Source organism: Taudactylus pleione, unplaced genomic scaffold (assembly GCF_031769625.1).
Source record: "Taudactylus pleione unplaced genomic scaffold, aTauple2 ptg001386l, whole genome shotgun sequence".
In the NCBI taxonomy this organism is placed as follows: domain Eukaryota; kingdom Metazoa; phylum Chordata; class Amphibia; order Anura; family Myobatrachidae; genus Taudactylus; species Taudactylus pleione.
This window is the reverse complement of record NW_028285786.1, coordinates 324,310-344,274: the sequence shown is the minus strand read 5'-3', so window position 1 is coordinate 344,274 and position 19,965 is coordinate 324,310. Positions and strand designations below refer to the sequence as shown.

At 40.7% G+C, this 19,965-nt stretch overlaps 6 non-coding genes across 6 annotated transcripts; all 6 read left to right on the top strand.

The window, feature by feature from the left end:
• The first annotated feature begins 2,263 nt into the window (after positions 1–2,263).
• TRNAE-CUC (transfer RNA glutamic acid (anticodon CUC)) lies at positions 2,264–2,334 on the top strand. Its single transcript has one exon. It is a non-coding gene; the product is annotated as a tRNA-Glu (tRNA).
• A 527-nt stretch (positions 2,335–2,861) lies between these two features.
• TRNAE-CUC (transfer RNA glutamic acid (anticodon CUC)) lies at positions 2,862–2,933 on the top strand. Its single transcript has one exon. It is a non-coding gene; the product is annotated as a tRNA-Glu (tRNA).
• Positions 2,934–7,688: 4,755 nt separating this feature from the next.
• Positions 7,689–7,760, top strand: TRNAE-CUC (transfer RNA glutamic acid (anticodon CUC)). Its single transcript has one exon. It is a non-coding gene; the product is annotated as a tRNA-Glu (tRNA).
• Positions 7,761–10,401: 2,641 nt separating this feature from the next.
• On the top strand, positions 10,402–10,473 carry TRNAD-GUC (transfer RNA aspartic acid (anticodon GUC)). Its single transcript has one exon. It is a non-coding gene; the product is annotated as a tRNA-Asp (tRNA).
• A 6,622-nt stretch (positions 10,474–17,095) lies between these two features.
• TRNAE-CUC (transfer RNA glutamic acid (anticodon CUC)) lies at positions 17,096–17,167 on the top strand. Its single transcript has one exon. It is a non-coding gene; the product is annotated as a tRNA-Glu (tRNA).
• A 527-nt stretch (positions 17,168–17,694) lies between these two features.
• TRNAE-CUC (transfer RNA glutamic acid (anticodon CUC)) lies at positions 17,695–17,766 on the top strand. The gene has a single exon. It is a non-coding gene; the product is annotated as a tRNA-Glu (tRNA).
• Positions 17,767–19,965: the final 2,199 nt, after the last annotated feature.

Below are 19,965 nucleotides of genomic sequence, written 5' to 3'. Positions count from 1 at the left end.
CTATGCACAACCATTTTTACTCTCCTTCCTTCTAAAACTGATTCCTAGTAGCCCACTCCCTCACATTCCATTGCTTTGGACTTCATTCAGGAAACTTCCTTTTCTTTCATGGAGTGTCAAACTAAACCATCCCTCCCAGGTGGTCTAGTGGCTAGGATTCGGCGCTCTCACCGCTGCGGCCTGGGTTCGATTCCTGGTCAGGGAAAGTGAGGTCCTCGGAATATTTTTGCCAAAAACACCAACCTTTCAAAGAAATGATGCACTTTCAGTTCAGAACATCATTTCTAATACTTGAGCAACAGTGAGTTGTCAAAACAGACAATGGAAATTGATAACAAAGAGTCAGCTATCTTCCTTTCTTAGTGAATATTTTTCAGTTAGCTACTAAAAGACTTGTGCTCTTGTACAAAAGTATTTTTTTTGACATGGAGTGTCAAACTAAACCATCCCTCCCTGGTGGTCTACTGGCTAGGATTCGGCGCTCTCACCGCCGCGGCCCGGGTTCGATTCCCGGGCTGGGAAAGTGAGGTCCTTGGAATATTTTTGCCAAAAACACCAACCTTTCAAAGAAATGATGCACTTTCAGTTCAGCGCATCATTTCTAATACTTGAGCAACAGTGAGATGTCAAAACAGACAATGGAAATTGATAACAGAGAGTCAGCTATCTTCCTTTCTTAGTGAATATTTTTCAGTTAGCTACTAAAAGACTTGTGCTCTTGTACAAAAGTATTTTTTTCATGAGAACCAATTAGACCATATTTGATATCTGAGTCATTAATGTCTTCTTTCTTTAGCACCAGAACAATTTATCATGGAGCCAGGGACTCTCAATGTCTAGCTCCTCAAAATAATTTTTTCGTGCCAGTACTATACATCCATCAGGTAAAGCTGCTGTGTGGTGTAATTTAAGACTGCTATGCACAACCATTTTTACTCTCCTTCCTTCTAAAACTGATTCCTAGTAGCCCACTCCCTCACATTCCATTGCTCCTCAAAATAATTTTTTCGTGCCAGTACTATACATCCATCAGGTAAAGCTGCTGTGTGGTGTAATTTAAGACTGCTATGCACAACCATTTTTACTCTCCTTCCTTCTAAAACTGATTCCTAGTAGCCCACTCCCTCACATTCCATTGCTTTGGACTTCATTCAGGAAACTTCCTTTTCTTTCATGGAGTGTCAAACTAAACCATCCCTCCCAGGTGGTCTAGTGGCTAGGATTCGGCGCTCTCACCGCTGCGGCCTGGGTTCGATTCCTGGTCAGGGAAAGTGAGGTCCTCGGAATATTTTTGCCAAAAACACCAACCTTTCAAAGAAATGATGCACTTTCAGTTCAGAACATCATTTCTAATACTTGAGCAACAGTGAGTTGTCAAAACAGACAATGGAAATTGATAACAAAGAGTCAGCTATCTTCCTTTCTTAGTGAATATTTTTCAGTTAGCTACTAAAAGACTTGTGCTCTTGTACAAAAGTATTTTTTTTGACATGGAGTGTCAAACTAAACCATCCCTCCCTGGTGGTCTACTGGCTAGGATTCGGCGCTCTCACCGCCGCGGCCCGGGTTCGATTCCCGGGCTGGGAAAGTGAGGTCCTTGGAATATTTTTGCCAAAAACACCAACCTTTCAAAGAAATGATGCACTTTCAGTTCAGCGCATCATTTCTAATACTTGAGCAACAGTGAGATGTCAAAACAGACAATGGAAATTGATAACAGAGAGTCAGCTATCTTCCTTTCTTAGTGAATATTTTTCAGTTAGCTACTAAAAGACTTGTGCTCTTGTACAAAAGTATTTTTTTCATGAGAACCAATTAGACCATATTTGATATCTGAGTCATTAATGTCTTCTTTCTTTAGCACCAGAACAATTTATCATGGAGCCAGGGACTCTCAATGTCTAGCTCCTCAAAATAATTTTTTCGTGCCAGTACTATACATCCATCAGGTAAAGCTGCTGTGTGGTGTAATTTAAGACTGCTATGCACAACCATTTTTACTCTCCTTCCTTCTAAAACTGATTCCTAGTAGCCCACTCCCTCACATTCCATTGCTCCTCAAAATAATTTTTTCGTGCCAGTACTATACATCCATCAGGTAAAGCTGCTGTGTGGTGTAATTTAAGACTGCTATGCACAACCATTTTTACTCTCCTTCCTTCTAAAACTGATTCCTAGTAGCCCACTCCCTCACATTCCATTGCTTTGGACTTCATTCAGGAAACTTCCTTTTCTTTCATGGAGTGTCAAACTAAACCATCCCTCCCTGGTGGTCTAGTGGTAGGATTCGGCGCTCTCACCGCCGCGGCCCGGGTTCGATTCCCGTTCGGGGAAAGTGAGGTCCTCGGAATATTTTTGCCAAAAACACCAACCTTTCAAAGAAATTATGCACTTTCAGTTCAGCGCATCATTTCTAATACTTGAGCAACAGTGAGTTGTCAAAACAGACAATGGAAATTGATAACAAAGAGTCAGCTATCTTCCTTTCTTAGTGAATATTTTTCAGTTAGCTACTAAAAGACTTGTGCTCTTGTACAAAAGTATTTTTTTCATCAGAACCAATTAGACCATATTTGATATCTGAATCATTAATGTCTTCTTTCTTTAGCACCAGAACAATTTATCATGGAGCCAGGGACTCTCAACGTCTAGCTCCTCAAAATAATTTTTTTGTGCCAGTACTATACATCCATCAGGTAAAGCTGCTGTGTGGTGTAATTTAAGACTGCTATGCACAACCATTTTTACTCTCCTTCCTTCTAAAACTGATTCCTAGTAGCCCACTCCCTCACATTCCATTGCTTTGGACTTCATTCAGGAAACTTCCTTTTCTTTCATGGAGTGTCAAACTAAACCATCCCTCCCTGGTGGTCTAGTGGCTAGGATTCGGCGCTCTCACCGCCGCGGCCCGGGTTCGATTCCCGGTCAGGGAAAGTGAGTTCCTTGGAAAATTTTGGCCAAAAACTCCAACCTTTCAAAGAAATGATGCACTTTCAGTTCAGCGCATCATTTCTAATACTTGAGCAACAGTGAGTTGTCAAAACAGACAATGGAAATTGATAACAAAGAGTCAGCTATCTTCCTTTCTTAGTGAATATTTTTCAGTTAGCTACTAAAAGACTTGTGCTCTTGTACAAAGGTATTTTTTTCATCAGAACCAATTAGACCATATTTGATATCTGAATCATTAATGTCTTCTTTCTTTAGCACCAGAACAATTTATCATGGAGCCAGGGACTCTCAACGTCTAGCTCCTCAAAATAATTTTTTCGTGCCAGTACTATACATCCATCAGGTAAAGCTGCTGTGTGGTGTAATTTAAGACTGCTATGCACAACCATTTTTACTCTCCTTCCTTCTAAAACTGATTCCTAGTAGCCCACTCCCTCACATTCCATTGCTTTGGACTTCATTCAGGAAACTTCCTTTTCTTTCATGGAGTGTCAAACTAAACCATCCCTCCCAGGTGGTCTAGTGGCTAGGATTCGGCGCTCTCACCGCTGCGGCCTGGGTTCGATTCCTGGTCAGGGAAAGTGAGGTCCTCGGAATATTTTTGCCAAAAACACCAACCTTTCAAAGAAATGATGCACTTTCAGTTCAGAACATCATTTCTAATACTTGAGCAACAGTGAGTTGTCAAAACAGACAATGGAAATTGATAACAAAGAGTCAGCTATCTTCCTTTCTTAGTGAATATTTTTCAGTTAGCTACTAAAAGACTTGTGCTCTTGTACAAAAGTATTTTTTTTGACATGGAGTGTCAAACTAAACCATCCCTCCCTGGTGGTCTACTGGCTAGGATTCGGCGCTCTCACCGCCGCGGCCCGGGTTCGATTCCCGGGCTGGGAAAGTGAGGTCCTTGGAATATTTTTGCCAAAAACACCAACCTTTCAAAGAAATGATGCACTTTCAGTTCAGCGCATCATTTCTAATACTTGAGCAACAGTGAGATGTCAAAACAGACAATGGAAATTGATAACAGAGAGTCAGCTATCTTCCTTTCTTAGTGAATATTTTTCAGTTAGCTACTAAAAGACTTGTGCTCTTGTACAAAAGTATTTTTTTCATGATAACCAATTAGACCATATTTGATATCTGAGTCATTAATGTCTTCTTTCTTTAGCACCAGAACAATTTATCATGGAGCCAGGGACTCTCAATGTCTAGCTCCTCAAAATAATTTTTTCGTGCCAGTACTATACATCCATCAGGTAAAGCTGCTGTGTGGTGTAATTTAAGACTGCTATGCACAACCATTTTTACTCTCCTTCCTTCTAAAACTGATTCCTAGTAGCCCACTCCCTCACATTCCATTGCTTTGGACTTCATTCAGGAAACTTCCTTTTCTTTCATGGAGTGTCAAGCTAAACCTTCCCTCCCAGGTGGTCTAGTGGCTAGGATTCGGTGCTCTCACCGCTGCGGCCCGGGTTCGATTCCCGGTCAGGGAAAGTGAGGTCCTCGGAATATTTTTGCCAAAAACACCAACCTTTCAAAGAAATGATGCACTTTCAGTTCAGCGCATCATGTCTAATACTTGAGCAACAGTGAGTTGTCAAAACAGACAATGGAAATTGATAACAAAGAGTCAGCTATCTTCCTTTCTTAGTGAATATTTTTCAGTTAGCTACTAAAAGACTTGTGCTCTTGTACAAAAGTATTTTTTTCATCAGAACCAATTAGACCATATTTGATATCTGAATCATTAATGTCTTCTTTCTTTAGCACCAGAACAATTTATCATGGAGCCAGGGACTCTCAACGTCTAGCTCCTCAAAATAATTTTTTCGTGCCAGTACTATACATCCATCAGGTAAAGCTGCTGTGTGGTGTAATTTAAGACTGCTATGCACAACCATTTTTACTCTCCTTCCTTCTAAAACTGATTCCTAGTAGCCCACTCCCTCACATTCCATTGCTTTGGACTTCATTCAGGAAACTTCCTTTTCTTTCATGGAGTGTCAAACTAAACCATCCCTCCCTGGTAGTCTAGTGGTTAGGATTCAGCGCTCTCACCGCAGCTGCCTGAGTTCAATTCCCGGTCAGGGAAAGTGAGGTCCTCGGAATATTTTTGCCAAAAACACCAACCTTTCAAAGAAATGATGCACTTTCAGTTCAGAACATCATTTCTAATACTTGAGCAACAGTGAGTTGTCAAAACAGACAATGGAAATTGATAACAAAGAGTCAGCTATCTTCCTTTCTTAGTGAATATTTTTCAGTTAGCTACTAAAAGACTTGTGCTCTTGTACAAAAGTATTTTTTTTGACATGGAGTGTCAAACTAAACCATCCCTCCCTGGTGGTCTACTGGCTAGGATTCGGCGCTCTCACCGCCGCGGCCCGGGTTCGATTCCCGGGCTGGGAAAGTGAGGTCCTTGGAATATTTTTGCCAAAAACACCAACCTTTCAAAGAAATGATGCACTTTCAGTTCAGCGCATCATTTCTAATACTTGAGCAACAGTGAGATGTCAAAACAGACAATGGAAATTGATAACAGAGAGTCAGCTATCTTCCTTTCTTAGTGAATATTTTTCAGTTAGTTACTAAAAGACTTGTGCTCTTGTACAAAAGTATTTTTTTCATGAGAACCAATTAGACCATATTTGATATCTGAGTCATTAATGTCTTCTTTCTTTAGCACCAGAACAATTTATCATGGAGCCAGGGACTCTCAATGTCTAGCTCCTCAAAATAATTTTTTCGTGCCAGTACTATACATCCATCAGGTAAAGCTGCTGTGTGGTGTAATTTAAAACTGCTATGCACAACCATTTTTACTCTCCTTCCTTCTAAAACTGATTCCTAGTAGCCCACTCCCTCACATTCCATTGCTTTGGACTTCATTCAGGAAACTTCCTTTTCTTTCATGGAGTGTCAAACTAAACCATCCCTCCCAGGTGGTCTAGTGGCTAGGATTCGGTGCTTTCACCGCTGCGGCCTGGGTTCGATTCCTGGTCAGGGAAAGTGAGGTCCTCGGAATATTTTTGCCAAAAACACCAACCTTTCAAAGAAATGATGCACTTTCAGTTCAGCGCATCATTTCTAATACTTGAGCAACAGTGAGTTGTCAAAACAGACAATGGAAATTGATAACAAAGAGTCAGCTATCTTCCTTTCTTAGTGAATATTTTTCAGTTAGCTACTAAAAGACTTGTGCTCTTGTACAAAGGTATTTTTTTCATCAGAACCAATTAGACCATATTTGATATCTGAATCATTAATGTCTTCTTTCTTTAGCACCAGAACAATTTATCATGGAGCCAGGGACTCTCAACGTCTAGCTCCTCAAAATAATTTTTTCGTGCCAGTACTATACATCCATCAGGTAAAGCTGCTGTGTGGTGTAATTTAAGACTGCTATGCACAACCATTTTTACTCTCCTTCCTTCTAAAACTGATTCCTAGTAGCCCACTCCCTCACATTCCATTGCTTTGGACTTCATTCAGGAAACTTCCTTTTCTTTCATGGAGTGTCAAACTAAACCATCCCTCCCAGGTGGTCTAGTGGCTAGGATTCGGCGCTCTCACCGCTGCGGCCGGGGTTCGATTCCTGGTCAGGGAAAGTGAGGTCCTCGGAATATTTTTGCCAAAAACACCAACCTTTCAAAGAAATGATGCACTTTCAGTTCAGCGTATCATTTCTAATACTTGAGCAACAGTGAGTTGTCAAAACAGACAATGGAAATTGATAACAAAGAGTCAGCTATCTTCCTTTCTTAGTGAATATTTTTCAGTTATCTACTAAAAGACTTGTGCTCTTGTACAAAAGTATTTTTTTCATCAGAACCAATTAGACCATATTTGATATCTGAATCATTAATGTCTTCTTTCTTTAGCACCAGAACAATTTATCATGGAGCCAGGGACTCTCAACGTCTAGCTTCTCAAAATAATTTTTTCGTGCCAGTACTATACATCCATCAGGTAAAGCTGCTGTGTGGTGTAATTTAAGACTGCTATGCACAACCATTTTTACTCTCCTTCCTTCTAAAACTGATTCCTAGTAGCCCACTCCCTCACATTCCATTGCTTTGGACTTCATTCAGGAAACTTCCTTTTCTTTCATGGAGTGTCAAACTAAACCATCCCTCCCAGGTGGTCTAGTGGCTAGGATTCGGCGCTCTCACCGCTGCGGCCGGGGTTCGATTCCTGGTCAGGGAAAGTGAGGTCCTCGGAATATTTTTGCCAAAAACACCAACCTTTCAAAGAAATGATGCACTTTCAGTTCAGCGTATCATTTCTAATACTTGAGCAACAGTGAGTTGTCAAAACAGACAATGGAAATTGATAACAAAGAGTCAGCTATCTTCCTTTCTTAGTGAATATTTTTCAGTTATCTACTAAAAGACTTGTGCTCTTGTACAAAAGTATTTTTTTCATCAGAACCAATTAGACCATATTTGATATCTGAATCATTAATGTCTTCTTTCTTTAGCACCAGAACAATTTATCATGGAGCCAGGGACTCTCAACGTCTAGCTCCTCAAAATAATTTTTTCGTGCCAGTACTATACATCCATCAGGTAAAGCTGCTGTGTGGTGTAATTTAAGACTGCTATGCACAACCATTTTTACTCTCCTTCCTTCTAAAACTGATTCCTAGTAGCCCACTCCCTCACATTCCATTGCTTTGGACTTCATTCAGGAAACTTCCTTTTCTTTCATGGAGTGTCAAACTAAACCATCCCTCCCTGGTGGTCTAGTGGCTAGGATTCGGCGCTCTCACCGCCGCGGCCCGGGTTCGATTCCTGGTCAGGGAAAGTGAGGTCCTCGGAATATTTTTGCCAAAAACACCAACCTTTCAAAGAAATGATGCACTTTCAGTTCAGCGCATCATTTCTAATACTTGAGCAACAGTGAGATGTCAAAACAGACAATGGAAATTGATAACAAAGAGTCAGCTATCTTCCTTTCTTAGTGAATATTTTTCAATTAGCTACTAAAAGACTTGTGCTCTTGTACAAAAGTATTTTTTTCATCAGAACTAATTAGACCATATTTGATATCTGAATCATTAATGTCTTCTTTCTTTAGCACGAGAACAATTTATCATGGAGCCAGGGACTCTCAACGTCTAGCTCCTCAAAATAATTTTTTCGTGCCAGTACTATACATCCATCAGGTAAAGCTGCTGTGTGGTGTAATTTAAGACTGCTATGCACAACCATTTTTACTCTCCTTCCGTCTAAAACTGATTCCTAGTAGCCCACTCCCTCACATTCCATTGCTTTGGACTTCATTCAGGAAACTTCCTTTTCTTTCATGGAGTGTCAAAGTAAACCATCCCTCCCTGGTGGTCTAGTGGCTAGGATTCGGTGCTCTCACCGCCGCAGTCCGGGTTCGATTCCCTGTCAGGGAAAGTGAAGTCCTCGGAATATTTTTGCCAAAAACACCAACCTTTCAAAGAAATGATGCACTTTCAGTTCAGCGCATCATTTCTAATACTTGAGCAACAGTGAGTTGTCAAAACAGACAATGGAAATTGATAACAAAGAGTCAGCTATCTTCCTTTCTTAGTGAATATTTTTCAGTTAGCTACTAAAAGACTTGTGCTCTTGTACAAAAGTATTTTTTTCATCAGAACCAATTAGACCATATTTGATATCTGAGTCATTAATGTCTTCTTTCTTTAGCACCAGAACAATTTATCATGGAGCCAGGGACTCTCAACGTCTAGCTCCTCAAAATAATTTTTTCGTGCCAGTACTATACATCCATCAGGTAAAGCTGCTGTGTGGTGTAATTTAAGACTGCTATGCACAACCATTTTTACTCTCCTTCCTTCTAAAACTGATTCCTAGTAGCCCACTCCCTCACATTCCATTGCTTTGGACTTCATTCAGGAAACTTCCTTTTCTTTCATGGAGTGTCAAACTAAACCATCCCTCCCTGGTGGTCTAGTGGCTAGGATTCGGCGCTCTCACCGCCGCGGCACGGGTTCGATTCCCGGTCAGGGAAAGTGAGGTCCTCGGAATATTTTTGCCAAAAACACCAACCTTTCAAAGAAATGATGCGCTTTCAGTTCAGCGCATCATTTCTAATACTTGAGCAACAGTGAGTTGTCAAAACAGACAATGGAAATTGATAACAAAGAGTCAGCTATCTTCCTTTCTTAGTGAATATTTTTCAGTTAGCTACTAAAAGACTTGTGCTCTTGTACAAAAGTATTTTTTTTGACATGGAGTGTCAAACTAAACCATCCCTCCCTGGTGGTCTACTGGCTAGGATTCAGCGCTCTCACCGCCGCGGCCCGGGTTTGATTCCTGGTCAGGGAAAGTGAGGTCCTCGGAATATTTTTGCCAAAAACACCAACCTTTCAAAGAAATGATGCACTTTCAGTTCAGCGCATCATTTCTAATACTTGAGCAACAGTGAGATGTCAAAACAGACAATGGAAATTGATAACAAAGAGTCAGCTATCTTCCTTTCTTAGTGAATATTTTTCAATTAGCTACTAAAAGACTTGTGCTCTTGTACAAAAGTATTTTTTCCATCAGAACCAATTAGACCATATTTGATATCTGAATCATTAATGTCTTCTTTCTTTAGCACGAGAACAATTTATCATGGAGCCAGGGACTCTCAACGTCTAGCTCCTCAAAATAATTTTTTCGTGCCAGTACTATACATCCATCAGGTAAAGCTGCTGTGTGGTGTAATTTAAGACTGCTATGCACAACCATTTTTACTCTCCTTCCGTCTAAAACTGATTCCTAGTAGCCCACTCCCTCACATTCCATTGCTTTGGACTTCATTCAGGAAACTTCCTTTTCTTTCATGGAGTGTCAAAGTAAACCATCCCTCCCTGGTGGTCTAGTGGCTAGGATTCGGTGCTCTCACCGCCGCGGTCCGGGTTCGATTCCCTGTCAGGGAAAGTGAGGTCCTCGGAATATTTTTGCCAAAAACACCAACCTTTCAAAGAAATGATGCACTTTCAGTTCAGCGCATCATTTCTAATACTTGAGCAACAGTGAGTTGTCAAAACAGACAATGGAAATTGATAACAAAGAGTCAGCTATCTTCCTTTCTTAGTGAATATTTTTCAGTTAGCTACTAAAAGACTTGTGCTCTTGTACAAAAGTATTTTTTTCATCAGAACCAATTAGACCATATTTGATATCTGAGTCATTAATGTCTTCTTTCTTTAGCACCAGAACAATTTATCATGGAGCCAGGGACTCTCAACGTCTAGCTCCTCAAAATAATTTTTTCGTGCCAGTACTATACATCCATCAGGTAAAGCTGCTGTGTGGTGTAATTTAAGACTGCTATGCACAACCATTTTTACTCTCCTTCCTTCTAAAACTGATTCCTAGTAGCCCACTCCCTCACATTCCATTGCTTTGGACTTCATTCAGGAAACTTCCTTTTCTTTCATGGAGTGTCAAACTAAACCATCCCTCCCTGGTGGTCTAGTGGCTAGGATTCGGCGCTGTCACCGCCGCGGCACGGGTTCGATTCCCGGTCAGGGAAAGTGAGGTCCTCGGAATATTTTTGCCAAAAACACCAACCTTTCAAAGAAATGATGCGCTTTCAGTTCAGCGCATCATTTCTAATACTTGAGCAACAGTGAGTTGTCAAAACAGACAATGGAAATTGATAACAAAGAGTCAGCTATCTTCCTTTCTTAGTGAATATTTTTCAGTTAGCTACTAAAAGACTTGTGCTCTTGTACAAAAGTATTTTTTTTGACATGGAGTGTCAAACTAAACCATCCCTCCCTGGTGGTCTACTGGCTAGGATTCAGCGCTCTCACCGCCGCAGCCCGGGTTCGATTCCCGGTCAGGGAAAGTGAGGTCCTTGGAATATTTTTGCTAAAAACACCAACCTTTCAAAGAAATGATGCACTTTCAGTTCAGCGCATCATTTCTAATACTTGAGCAACAGTGAGTTGTCAAAACAGACAATGGAAATTGATAACAAAGAGTCAGCTATCTTCCTTTCTTAGTGAATATTTTTCAGTTAGCTACTAAAAGACTTGTGCTCTTGTACAAAAGTATTTTTTTCATCAGAACCAATTAAACCTTATTTGATATCTGAATCATTAATGTCTTCTTTCTTTAGCACCAGAACAATTTATCATGGAGCCAGGGACTCTCAACGTCTAGCTCCTCAAAATAATTTTTTCGTGCCATTACTATACATCCATCAGGTAAAGCTGCTGTGTGGTGTAATTTAAGACTGCTATGCACAACCATTTTTACTCTCCTTCCGTCTAAAACTGATTCCTAGTAGCCCACTCCCTCACATTCCATTGCTTTGGACTTCATTCAGGAAACTTCCTTTTCTTTCATGGAGTGTCAAAGTAAACCATCCCTCCCTGGTGGTCTAGTGGCTAGGATTCGGTGCTCTCACCGCCGCGGTCCGGGTTCGATTCCCTGTCAGGGAAAGTGAGGTCCTCGGAATATTTTTGCCAAAAACACCAACCTTTCAAAGAAATGATGCACTTTCAGTTCAGCGCATCATTTCTAATACTTGAGCAACAGTGAGTTGTCAAAACAGACAATGGAAATTGATAACAAAGAGTCAGCTATCTTCCTTTCTTAGTGAATATTTTTCAGTTAGCTACTAAAAGACTTGTGCTCTTGTACAAAAGTATTTTTTTCATCAGAACCAATTAGACCATATTTGATATCTGAGTCATTAATGTCTTCTTTCTTTATCACCAGAACAGTTTATCATGGAGCCAGGGACTCTCAACGTCTAGCTCCTCAAAATAATTTTTTCGTGCCAGTACTATACATCCATCAGGTAAAGCTGCTGTGTGGTGTAATTTAAGACTGCTATGCACAACCATTTTTACTCTCCTTCCTTCTAAAACTGATTCCTAGTAGCCCACTCCCTCACATTCCATTGCTTTGGACTTCATTCAGGAAACTTCCTTTTCTTTCATGGAGTGTCAAAGTAAACCATCCCTCCCTGGTGGTCTAGTGGCTAGGATTCGGCGCTGTCACCGCCACGGCACGGGTTCGATTCCCGGTCAGGGAAAGTGAGGTCCTCGGAATATTTTTGCCAAAAACACCAACCTTTCAAAGAAATGATGCGCTTTCAGTTCAGCGCATCATTTCTAATACTTGAGCAACAGTGAGTTGTCAAAACAGACAATGGAAATTGATAACAAAGAGTCAGCTATCTTCCTTTCTTAGTGAATATTTTTCAGTTAGCTACTAAAAGACTTGTGTTCTTGTACAAAAGTATTTTTTTTGACATGGAGTGTCAAACTAAACCATCCCTCCCTGGTGGTCTACTGGCTAGGATTCAGCGCTCTCACCGCCGCAGCCCGGGTTCGATTCCCGGTCAGGGAAAGTGAGGTCCTTGGAATATTTTTGCTAAAAACACCAACCTTTCAAAGAAATGATGCACTTTCAGTTCAGCGCATCATTTCTAATACTTGAGCAACAGTGAGTTGTCAAAACAGACAATGGAAATTGATAACAAAGAGTCAGCTATCTTCCTTTCTTAGTGAATATTTTTCAGTTAGCTACTAAAAGACTTGTGCTCTTGTACAAAAGTATTTTTTTCATCAGAACCAATTAAACCTTATTTGATATCTGAATCATTAATGTCTTCTTTCTTTAGCACCAGAACAATTTATCATGGAGCCAGGGACTCTCAACGTCTAGCTCCTCAAAATAATTTTTTCGTGCCATTACTATACATCCATCAGGTAAAGCTGCTGTGTGGTGTAATTTAAGACTGCTATGCACAACCATTTTTACTCTCCTTCCGTCTAAAACTGATTCCTAGTAGCCCACTCCCTCACATTCCATTGCTTTGGACTTCATTCAGGAAACTTCCTTTTCTTTCATGGAGTGTCAAAGTAAACCATCCCTCCCTGGTGGTCTAGTGGCTAGGATTCGGTGCTCTCACCGCCGCGGTCCGGGTTCGATTCCCTGTCAGGGAAAGTGAGGTCCTCGGAATATTTTTGCCAAAAACACCAACCTTTCAAAGAAATGATGCACTTTCAGTTCAGCGCATCATTTCTAATACTTGAGCAACAGTGAGTTGTCAAAACAGACAATGGAAATTGATAACAAAGAGTCAGCTATCTTCCTTTCTTAGTGAATATTTTTCAGTTAGCTACTAAAAGACTTGTGCTCTTGTACAAAAGTATTTTTTTCATCAGAACCAATTAGACCATATTTGATATCTGAGTCATTAATGTCTTCTTTCTTTATCACCAGAACAGTTTATCATGGAGCCAGGGACTCTCAACGTCTAGCTCCTCAAAATAATTTTTTCGTGCCAGTACTATACATCCATCAGGTAAAGCTGCTGTGTGGTGTAATTTAAGACTGCTATGCACAACCATTTTTACTCTCCTTCCTTCTAAAACTGATTCCTAGTAGCCCACTCCCTCACATTCCATTGCTTTGGACTTCATTCAGGAAACTTCTTTTTCTTTCATGGAGTGTCAAAGTAAACCATCCCTCCCTGGTGGTCTAGTGGCTAGGATTCGGCGCTCTCACCGCCGCGGCACTGGTTCGATTCCCGGTCAGGGAAAGTGAGGTCCTCGGAATATTTTTGCCAAAAACACCAACCTTTCAAAGAAATAATGCGCTTTCAGTTCAGCGCATCATTTCTAATACTTGAGCAACAGTGAGTTGTCAAAACAGACAATGGAAATTGATAACAAAGAGTCAGCTATCTTCCTTTCTTAGTGAATATTTTTCAGTTAGCTACTAAAAGACTTGTGTTCTTGTACAAAAGTATTTTTTTTGACATGGAGTGTCAAACTAAACCATCCCTCCCTGGTGGTCTACTGGCTAGGATTCAGCGCTCTCACCGCCGCGGCCCGGGTTCGATTCCCGGTCAGGGAAAGTGAGGTCCTTGGAATATTTTTGCTAAAAACACCAACCTTTCAAAGAAATGATGCACTTTCAGTTCAGCGCATCATTTCTAATACTTGAGCAACAGTGAGTTGTCAAAACAGACAATGGAAATTGATAACAAAGAGTCAGCTATCTTCCTTTCTTAGTGAATATTTTTCAGTTAGCTACTAAAAGACTTGTGCTCTTGTACAAAAGTATTTTTTTCATCAGAACCAATTAAACCTTATTTGATATCTGAATCATTAATGTCTTCTTTCTTTAGCACCAGAACAATTTATCATGGAGCCAGGGACTCTCAACGTCTAGCTCCTCAAAATAATTTTTTCGTGCCATTACTATACATCCATCAGGTAAAGCTGCTGTGTGGTGTAATTTAAGACTGCTATGCACAACCATTTTTACTCTCCTTCCTTCTAAAACTGATTCCTAGTAGCCCACTCACTCACATTCCATTGCTTTGGACTTCATTCAGGAAACTTCCTTTTCTTTCATGGAGTGTCAAACTAAACCATCCATCCCTGGTGGTCTAGTGGCTAGGATTCGGCGCTCTCACCGCCGCGGCCCAGGTTCGATTCCCGGTCAGGGAAAGTGTGGTCCTCGGAATATTTTTGCCAAAAACACCAACCTTTCAAAGAAATGATGCACTTTCAGTTCAGCGCATCATTTCTAATACTTGAGCAACAGTGAGTTGTCAAAACAGACAATGGAAATTGATAACAAAGAGTCAGCTATCTTCCTTTCTTAGTGAATATTTTTCAGTTAGCTACTAAAAGACTTGTGCTCTTGTACAAAAGTATTTTTTTTGACATGGAGTGTCAAACTAAACCATCCCTCCCTGGTGGTCTACTGGCTAGGATTCGGCGCTCTCACCGCCGCGGCCCGGGTTCGATTCCCGGGCTGGGAAAGTGAGGTCCTCGGAATATTTTTGCCAAAAACACCAACCTTTCAAAGAAATGATGCACTTTCAGTTCAGCGCATCATTTCTAATACTTGAGCAACAGTGAGTTGTCAAAACAGACAATGGAAATTGATAACAGAGAGTCAGCTATCTTCCTTTCTTAGTGAATATTTTTCAGTTAGCTACTAAAAGACTTGTGCTCTTGTACAAAAGTATTTTTTTCATCAGAACCAATTAGACCATATTTGATATCTGAGTCATTAATGTCTTCTTTCTTTAGCACCAGAACAATTTATCATGGAGCCAGGGACTCTCAACGTCTAGCTCCTCAAAATTATTTTTTCGTGCCAGTACTATACATCCATCAGGTAAAGCTGCTGTGTGGTGTAATTTAAGACTGCTATGCACAACCAATTTTACTCTCCTTCCTTCTAAAACTGATTCCTAGTAGCCCACTCCCTCACATTCCATTGCTTTGGACTTCATTCAGGAAACTTCCTTTTCTTTCATGGAGTGTCAAACTAAACCATCCCTCCCAGGTGGTCTAGTGGCTAGGATTCGGCGCTCTCACCGCTGCGGCCTGGGTTCGATTCCTGGTCAGGGAAAGTGAGGTCCTCGGAATATTTTTGCCAAAAACACCAACCTTTCAAAGAAATGATGCACTTTCAGTTCAGCGCATCATTTCTAATACTTGAGCAAGAGTGAGTTGTCAAAACAGACAATGGAAATTGATAACAAAGAGTCAGCTATCTTCCTTTCTTAGTGAATATTTTTAAGTTAGCTACTAAAAGACTTGTGCTCTTGTACAAAAGTATTTTTTTTGACATGGAGTGTCAAACTAAACCATCCCTCCCTGGTGGTCTACTGGCTAGGATTCAGCGCTCTCACCACCGCGGCCCGGGTTCGATTCCCGGTCAGGGAAAGTGAGGTCCTTGGAATATTTTTGCTAAAAACACCAACCTTTCAAAGAAATGATGCACTTTCAGTTCAGCGCATCATTTCTAATACTTGAGCAACAGTGAGTTGTCAAAACAGACAATGGAAATTGATAACAAAGAGTCAGCTATCTTCCTTTCTTAGTGAATATTTTTCAGTTAGCTACTAAAAGACTTGTGCTCTTGTACAAAAGTATTTTTTTCATCAGAACCAATTAGACCTTATTTGATATCTGAATCATTAATGTCTTCTTTCTTTAGCACCAGAACAATTTATCATGGAGCCAGGGACTCTCAACGTCTAGCTCCTCAAAATAATTTTTTCGTGCCAGTACTATACATCCATCAGGTAAAGCTGCTGTGTGGTGTAATTTAAGACTGCTATGCACAACCATTTTTACTCTCCTTCCTTCTAAAACTGATTCCTAGTAGCCCACTCCCTCACATTCCATTGCTTTGGACTTCATTCAGGAAACTTCCTTTTCTTTCATGGAGTGTCAAACTAAACCATCCCTCCCAGGTGGTCTAGTGGCTAGGATTCGGCGCTCTCACCGCTGCGGCCTGGGTTCGATTCCTGGTCAGGGAAAGTGAGGTCCTCGGAATATTTTTGCCAAAAACACCAACCTTTCAAAGAAATGATACACTTTCAGTTCAGCGCATCATTTCTAATACTTGAGCAACAGTGAGTTGTCAAAACAGACAATGGAAATTGATAACAAAGAGTCAGCTATCTTCCTTTCTTAGTGAATATTTTTCAGTTAGCTACTAAAAGACTTGTGCTCTTGTACAAAAGTATTTTTTTTGACATGGAGTGTCAAACTAAACCATCCCTCCCTGGTGGTCTACTGGCTAGGATTCGGTGCTCTCACCGCCGCGGCCCGGGTTCGATTCCCGGGCTGGGAAAGTGAGGTCCTTGGAATATTTTTGCCAAAAACACCAACCTTTCAAAGAAATGATGCACTTTCAGTTCAGCGCATCATTTCTAATACTTGAGCAACAGTGAGATGTCAAAACAGACAATGGAAATTGATAACAGAGAGTCAGCTATCTTCCTTTCTTAGTGAATATTTTTCAGTTAGCTACTAAAAGACTTGTGCTCTTGTACAAAAGTATTTTTTTCATGAGAACCAATTAGACCATATTTGATATCTGAGTCATTAATGTCTTCTTTCTTTAGCACCAGAACAATTTATCATGGAGCCAGGGACTCTCAATGTCTAGCTCCTCAAAATAATTTTTTTGTGCCAGTACTATACATCCATCAGGTAAAGCTGCTGTGTGGTGTAATTTAAGACTGCTATGCACAACCATTTTTACTCTCCTTCCTTCTAAAACTGATTCCTAGTAGCCCACTCCCTCACATTCCATTGCTTTGGACTTCATTCAGGAAACTTCCTTTTCTTTCATGGAGTGTCAAATTAAACCATCCCTCCCTGATGGTCTAGTGGCTAGGATTCGGCGCTCTCACCGCCGCGGCCCGGGTTCGATTCACGGTCAGGGAAAGTGAGGTCCTCGGAATATTTTTGCCAAAAACACCAACCTTTCAAAGAAATGATGCACTTTCAGTTCAGCGCATCATTTCTAATACTTGAGCAACAGTGAGTTGTCAAAACAGACAATGGAAATTGATAACAAAGAGTCAGCTATCTTCCTTTCTTAGTGAATATTTTTCAGTTAGCTACTAAAAGACTTGTGCTCTTGTACAAAAGTATTTTTTTCATCAGAACCAATTAGACCATATTTGATATCTGAGTCATTAATGTCTTCTTTCTTTAGCACCAGAACAATTTATCATGGAGCCAGGGACTCTCAACGTCTAGCTCCTCAAAATAATTTTTTCGTGCCAGTACTATACATCCATCAGGTAAAGCTGCTGTGTGGTGTAATTTAAGACTGCTATGCACAGCCATTTTTACTCTCCTTCCTTCTAAAACTGATTCCTAGTAGCCCACTCCCTCACATTCCATTGCTTTGGACTTCATTCAGGAAACTTCCTTTTCTTTCATGGAGTGACAAACTAAACCATCCCTCCCTGGTGGTCTAGTGGCTAGGATTCGGCACTCTCACCGCCGCGGCCCGGGTTCGATTCCCGGTCAGGGAAAGTGAGGTCCTCGGAATATTTTTGCCAAAAACACCAACCTTTCAAAGAAATGATGCACTTTCAGTTCAGCGCATCATTTCTAATACTTGAGCAACAGTGAGTTGTCAAAACAGACAATGGAAATTGATAACAAAGAGTCAGCTATCTTCCTTTCTTAGTGAATATTTTTCAGTTAGCTACTAAAAGACTTGTGCTCTTGTACAAAAGTATTTTTTTCATCAGAACCAATTAGACCTTATTTGATATCTGAATCATTAATGTCTTCTTTCTTTAGCACCAGAACAATTTATCATGGAGCCAGGGACTCTCAACGTCTAGCTCCTCAAAATAATTTTTTCGTGCCCGTACTATACATCCATCAGGTAAAGCTGCTGTGTGGTGTAATTTAAGACTGCTATGCACAACCAATTTTACTCTCCTTCCTTCTAAAACTGATTCCTAGTAGCCCACTCCCTCACATTCCATTGCTTTGGACTTCATTCAGGAAACTTCCTTTTCTTTCATGGAGTGTCAAACTAAACCATCCCTCCCAGGTGGTCTAGTGGCTAGGATTCGGCGCTCTCACTGCTGCGGCCTGGGTTCGATTCCTGGTCAGGGAAAGTGAGGTCCTCGGAATATTTTTGCCAAAAACACCAACCTTTCAAAGAAATGATGCACTTTCAGTTCAGCGCATCATTTCTAATACTTGAGCAAGAGTGAGTTGTCAAAACAGACAATGGAAATTGATAACAAAGAGTCAGCTATCTTCCTTTCTTAGTGAATATTTTTAAGTTAGCTACTAAAAGACTTGTGCTCTTGTACAAAAGTATTTTTTTTGACATGGAGTGTCAAACTAAACCATCCCTCCCTGGTGGTCTACTGGCTAGGATTCAGCGCTCTCACCACCGCGGCCCGGGTTCGATTCCCGGTCAGGGAAAGTGAGGTCCTTGGAATATTTTTGCTAAAAACACCAACCTTTCAAAGAAATGATGCACTTTCAGTTCAGCGCATCATTTCTAATACTTGAGCAACAGTGAGTTGTCAAAACAGACAATGGAAATTGATAACAAAGAGTCAGCTATCTTCCTTTCTTAGTGAATATTTTTCAGTTAGCTACTAAAAGACTTGTGCTCTTGTACAAAAGTATTTTTTTCATCAGAACCAATTAGACCTTATTTGATATCTGAATCATTAATGTCTTCTTTCTTTAGCACCAGAACAATTTATCATGGAGCCAGGGACTCTCAACGTCTAGCTCCTCAAAATAATTTTTTCGTGCCAGTACTATACATCCATCAGGTAAAGCTGCTGTGTGGTGTAATTTAAGACTGCTATGCACAACCATTTTTACTCTCCTTCCTTCTAAAACTGATTCCTAGTAGCCCACTCCCTCACATTCCATTGCTTTGGACTTCATTCAGGAAACTTCCTTTTCTTTCATGGAGTGTCAAAGTAAACCATCCCTCCCTGGTGGTCTAGTGGCTAGGATTCGGTGCTCTCACCGCCGCGGTCCGGGTTCGATTCCCTGTCAGGGAAAGTGAGGTCCTCGGAATATTTTGCCAAAAACACCAACCTTTCAAAGAAATGATGCACTTTCAGTTCAGCGCATCATTTCTAATACTTGAGCAACAGTGAGTTGTCAAAACAGACAATGGAAATTGATAACAAAGAGTCAGCTATCTTCCTTTCTTAGTGAATATTTTTCAGTTAGCTACTAAAAGACTTGTGCTCTTGTACAAAAGTATTTTTTTCATCAGAACCAATTAGACCATATTTGATATCTGAGTCATTAATGTCTTCTTTCTTTAGCACCAGAACAATTTATCATGGAGCCAGGGACTCTCAACGTCTAGCTCCTCAAAATAATTTTTTCGTGCCAGTACTATACATCCATCAGGTAAAGCTGCTGTGTGGTGTAATTTAAGACTGCTATGCACAACCATTTTTACTCTCCTTCCTTCTAAAACTGATTCCTAGTAGCCCACTCCCTCACATTCCATTGCTTTGGACTTCATTCAGGAAACTTCCTTTTCTTTCATGGAGTGTCAAACTAAACCATCCCTCCCAGGTGGTCTAGTGGCTAGGATTCGGCGCTCTCACCGCTGCGGCCTGGGTTCGATTCCTGGTCAGGGAAAGTGAGGTCCTCGGAATATTTTTGCCAAAAACACCAACCTTTCAAAGAAATGATACACTTTCAGTTCAGCGCATCATTTCTAATAC